Raw genomic sequence first — 5863 nt, 5'->3', positions numbered from 1 at the left:
CCACAGAGATGTGTCCGAGCAGCCCAGGCACACAGCCTCCCGTCGCCCTGCGGGCAAGGTCTCCTGTTTGTGCTCCTCCGGAGGGGTCGGCTGTCCAGCCCTGGCCTTGTGTGGGCCCCGCAGGCCTCTCCCCTCCCTCACGAGGGTGCTGGGAGTCTCCAGGGCCTCTGCCCTGCATGGTCCCCACAATAGTCCCGACTTCCTTGGGAGCTCAGCTGCAGCGTGGAAGGTTGCTGTTTCCACCCTGTACTTGCAAGTTCTGCAGGGACGGGGTCTGGAGTTACCGTCACAGGGGATGCCACACGTGGGAGGCTGCATCTGCTTTCCTTCCGGGGTCACGTTCTGGTCTTGTTTCCGGCATGTGTGCCATTCCCCTCTGTGTCAGTGTTCTGTGTCTACCATAACCCGCATACCACAGGCCAGGGGGCGTATTAGAGCAGAAACTTACCGTCTTTCAGTTCTTGAGGCCAGAAGTCCAAGATCAAGCTGTTGGCAAGGTGTTCCCGTCTGGGGCGCCGTGAAGAGTCTGTCCCTGCCTCTCCCCTCGCATCTGGGGCTCTGCTGGCGACCTCTGGTGCCTTTAGCTTGCCAGTGTGTCTGCCTACACAGGACATTCTCTGTGTCTCTGTCCCAGTCATTGAAGTAGGGCCCACTCAAATGACCTCATTTTAACCTGATCCTGTGCAAAGACCCTATTTCTAAATAAGGTCACATTCTAAGATACTGGGGCTCCAATATGTGAATTTGAGGGGGATGCAATTCAACCCATAACACCCTCTCTTACCTAAAGCTCAGTGAATGGCTCATAAGCTCCATGTCTTTGCTAAATTCAGCAATGTGACCTGTCTTGGGAGCAGCTCCAAAGCGACTGGGACACTTTTTCCCTGAATCTCCGAGGTCATTATTGGGCAAACCAGGGGAGGAGCTGGGTGCAGGGGGCTTGTTGTGGGCAGGACCTCCATGCCTTCCTCAGCCCAACATGCTGGGGAAAGAGGCTGCCTTCAGCTGCTGGGACTTGTCTCATCGAGCCTAGCCAGCCTGCCAGGGAGGTGACCTTGTGTTCTCGCTCGATGATGGAGGAAACCCGGACTTGGAGAAGTGAAGCAGCAAGGCAGGTCTGCCTCCGGCACCTGCAGCCCTCCCCAACCCTGTGCAGGGGCAGGCTCATATCCTCCCCATCTCGTGGCGGAAAACCCGAGGCTTACAGGACTTATGTGTGTGCGGAACAGTTTCAGTCTCTGTGGGACAAATGCTGCAGGGGTTTGTCCACTTTTTTTTTTTTTAAGATTTTATTTATTTATTTGTGAGAGAGAGAGTGCATGCACAAGCAGGGGAGGGGCAGAGGCAGAGGGAGAAGCAGGCTCTGATCCCAGGACCCTGGGATTATGACCTGAGCAGAAGGCAGATGCTTCACCAACGGAGCCCCCGGACCCCGCGGGATTTGCCCACTTCTGTTTCTGGTGCAGCTCGCGGTGACCCTGTTATTCCAGTGTTTCTTCCTGTGTGCTGCTTTGTCGCATCAGAATTTCCTACACAGGATCTAATGCTTCAGCTTTATCGGCCGAGGAACACAAAGCCTTGGGTTGCACCCCAGGCCCCGGGTGAGACGTGGCTGCCCCCCAGTCTCCGTGCCAGAGTGAGAAGTGCCGGTGAGAGTAGATGTCCCCATCTTCCCGGTTACAACCAGTGTGAATGCTTTGAATGGGGTTCTGCTTCCACACGTGGCCACAAGAGACTCACAGATACTTACGTGGAATTCAAGGCCACGAACACGGAGTTCCATGAAGAATCACCCACATGTTAGTGGCTCTTGGTGGACGTGGTTTCCCCCAATGCCAGGTTGTCTCACCGGGGCTGAGGCTCGTGCTACCAGGCCAGAGCCCTGGGCCCCAGCTTCCCACCGAGGGGACTCCTCAGCAGCTCCAGGGACAGTCACGTCCTTTGAAGGGCAACAGGCACTGGGTACCTGCCATGTGCAGGCCCAGGACAGACCTGGGCCCAGGAGCAGGCCAGCAGGCCCAAACGCTCGTGCCCAGAAGGGGCGGGTGCGGAGGTGGAGGGAAGAGAGGCAGGGCCTGCGCAAAGCTGGGCTGCTTCTCTTCTGGGTGGAAATCATTGCAGATCTAGTAACAGTAACAGAAGGCAGCACTTGGGGACAGTGGGTTGGGGGCTGGGGCCACAGAGGAGCCATGACGAGACAGTGGCCAGGCCTGTGCAGGGGTGCTGCGGAGAGTGGCGCTAGGGAGGTACCAGAACTCTAGGCCACTTTCCTCTCTCTCACTTTCAGATGCACCTGTGAACTCCCTGGCGTTCTGCTCCAGCTACAAAATGAAATTGTGGGTGACCTGGACCAGAAAAACTTTTAATTCTGGCCCGGGATTGCCTGCTTCTAGGTAGCCCCACCTGCGGGAGTCCCAAGTCCCACTCAGTTTGTTGGACAGCCCTATCGCACTCAGCCTGTCCAGGCTGGAGCTGCACATGTCTCCCCGGCTGACCCATCTGCCCTCGCGGTCCCCGTCGAGACTGCAGCCTGACTCCAGCTGCGGAGGATGTGGTGATCAGGACCGCCTGTGCCCCCCACCCACATCGCCCCTTCCACAGTCAGGAATAGAACCCAAGCCTCCGACCCTCTACCCACGGCAGGACTTTGAGTGTGCTGCTCCCTTTCTGGAATGTTCTTCTCCCAGATCTCTGCAGGGCTGCCCTTCCCCCCACAGGGCTCCACCCCTGCCCCGTCCACCACCCCACTCACATGATGCCTCCAGGGTCTCCTCTCTTGCAGCCCCAAGACACAGAGTGGCCGGAGAGCACGCCTTCATGTCTCAAGAGCCGTCGGAGTCACCAGAAGCTGGGTCCTAAGGCCTCCTCTCAATGCCTGCAGGAGAGGCAGGGCTCCGGGGGGCCCACGACATGCCCTCATGAACCACTAGTGAACCCCGAGTGAGTGTCCCCCAGCAGCTGATGGATTTTGGCTTTGCTTCATGTCCACACTGACTATTGTTGTATAAATTATGCAGGTAACTGCGCAATTCAGAGTACTCGGAATAACTAAAAGACAAAGGATCTTATATTGTTTGTGGAGAGAAAAGTAAAATATTAAGTTCTGGCATTAGAAATATTCTGAACTCCTTAAGGAAGGGAGCCCGACTGCAAGGCAACATCCCCAGTGGCCTGGAGGGGTGGGCCTGCCTCTTTCCCAAAGGAGAAACGTATGCTGGTCTTCTTGGGCTCAGGGCTGTCTTCTGCAGTTAGCAAAGTTTGGGTTTGCTTCAACAGAAGGCAGAACTGAGTTACCAGGTTGTACTTTGGATGCAAAACCAGGTCTTGCTGAGGAGCAAAGGGGTGGGGCTCCTCCCATCCTGTCATTCTGGGTGGCGAGTTCTCCCGGGAGGGGGCAGCTTCACCTGGAGGGGACAGTTTCCTGGGCCAGGCAGGTGGGCAGCATACTGCCTTAAGTGTCAGGGTCCACCCTGTGGGCTGTGGTGGAGACACCTGGGGCAGGAATGAGCTTCCCTTGGGCCTTCTCATCTGCCCAACTCAGGCCCTGTGTGCAGGCCAGTTCTCTGAAGGTAATTCAGGGTCTTCAGGGTCATGTGCAAAGTTGGGGACAGAGTGGTGACAGGGAGTGGAGGGCATCAGGGTGGCGGGCTTCTGGAGGCAGAAGCCTGTGGCCTTGGTGCCTTTGGCCAGTCCTGAGGACTGGGGAGGCATGCATGGCATGGGCATGTTCAGAAGAGTACACCGATTCTTCTCACATCTCCATTGAGCAGGTTCCCACCTCAAATACATGGGGGTAGGGGGGCAGAAACCCCTGCCTCCAGGGAGTTGGAAGTATAGCAGGGAGAAAGTCCAGACGGAAAGGTAATTTCCATACCAGGCATGAGGGTAAGGAGGGAGGAGCAGGGGAAGGCAGCAGAAATAGCATGTGCAAAGGTCCAGTGGCCGGTGGGAAGAAGGGCCATGTGGCTGGAACACGGTAGGCAGGGAGGGACTCCTGGCTGGAGGATGGAAGGGAGATTAGAGGAAGGTTAGGTGTCCCAGACCTGGGGCTCTCTGCGATAAGAAGCTTGGATTTCCTCTCTGATTCATGAGAAGCCACAAAGGGATTGGAGCAGGGGATGACAGCATCTGATTTACATTCTAGGGCCCCTGGTGACCCTGGTCTGGGTGAGAGTGAGGTGGAGGGGGTAGACATCAAGGGCACCATGGGTCTTAGTACAGGACAGGAGGAGCCAGAGGAGCTGGTCCAGGCTCGTCGGGGGCTCTGGTCCCGGACACTGTTAAATGAGTAACTGCTGCCCGAGAAAGTGAGGGGTGTGTGGGTGAGACATGCACCCAGGTCTGGAGTTTTGATCTATTCCTTGTGACTCATTTTGTGCCTGCGTTTAGGAAAGTTCTCAGAGACATTTGCTAAATGTGCACTTACACCCTGTTTTCTCATTTCCCCCCTATGTTCTAATTAATCCAATTTGGGAGGTATTTCCATAGGTGAGTACTAAGTAAGGGTTTAAAAGCATTTGTTTTGCAAATAGATACCCAGTTCCCTGTTACCCTTGATTGAATCCACCCGTGCTTCCTCATCAATTTTTGAATTTTAAAAACAATAGCAGGATAACAGGATTTCAGCGTTGTCCACCGGGTCGCAGTGGGCTGTACTGATAGTTCAGCGCTAGGTACACAGCCGTCGTGTGTTACTGTTGTTTTTTCACCCAAGAGGACAGTTATGTTGCCTATCTTCACTGCCACCTGAGAACATTCCAGCTCCCAGGATCAGGGTCTCCCAGGGCTGGCTTCAGTCCCTTTTCCATCACCCCATCATCTCACCCTCGGGGCCTGGCTAGCTCCCACCCTAGGGGAACCTCCCGCTGGTGCCTCTCTGGAACTAAGCATAGCTTGCTCACTGGGGCGGGGGGCGCTGGGGACCCTGCCCACCTTTGAGGGACCACGGGGCTCAGGGAAACCCCTGCGGAGGCTTCTTGATGCTCACTTCTGGCCGCTGTGCTCTCTGCAGGATCAGGAGGCTATCCCTGGGGCCTCCCATCCAGGGCTGCACCTCCTCCTGGGTCCCAGGGACCAAGCATAAGGCCAGGTTTGCCCAGAGAAACTCTGGGATCCCGGCCACGGCCTCCCGCGACCCAAGGCCGACTGACAGCAGTGTCAACCTGCAGTGCCTCCTTGCAGTGGCCCAGGAACATTTAAGTGATCCCTGCCTGGGAGCGGGGGGAGGTGTGGGGCAGGTGCGGCCTGGCAGTTAAGGCCCAGTGGGTGTGGAGCAGATGGGACCTGGCGAATGTGTGTGCATGTTAAGTGTGTAGATGGGTGCTTGTGTGGGTGTGCCGGTGTGTGCAGGTACGTGTGAAGGACAGGTGAGTGTGTGCGCACGCACGGGGCGGGGGGGCCTGGTGGTTGCAGGGCAGGTGCATGGCAGGTGCATGTGCGGGTGCAGGACAAGTGCGTTTATGCGTATGTGTGTGCGGGACAGGTGGGGCCTGGTGGTTGCACGCAGGTGCGTGTGCGGGTGCAGGACAAGTGCGTTTATGTGTATGTGTGTGCGGGACAGGTGGGGCCTGGTGGTTGCACGCAGGTGCGTGTGCGTGGCAGGCGTGTGGCAGGTGTGTGTGTGTGTATCTATGGGGGGGCAGGGGGGGCCTGGTGGTTGCAGGGCAGGTGCTTGTGAATGCGTGTGTGCGCGCGGGTGCGGGGCAGGGGGCGCCTGGCGGGTGCGGGGCAGGATCGTGTGCGGAGGCAGGCAGGTGTGGGCAGGCGCGGCCGGCGGGAGAGCCTCCCGGCCCGGGCGGGGCGGGCGGGCGCGGCCTGCAGCCGCCCGCGTCGTGCTGCGCGGCGCTCGCGCCTGGAAACAGGA

The sequence above is a fragment of the Halichoerus grypus genome, chromosome 3 (assembly GCF_964656455.1).
Source record: "Halichoerus grypus chromosome 3, mHalGry1.hap1.1, whole genome shotgun sequence".
NCBI lineage: Eukaryota > Metazoa > Chordata > Mammalia > Carnivora > Phocidae > Halichoerus > Halichoerus grypus.
The sequence above is the reverse complement of the archived record's forward strand: the minus strand, read 5'-3'. Positions refer to the sequence as shown.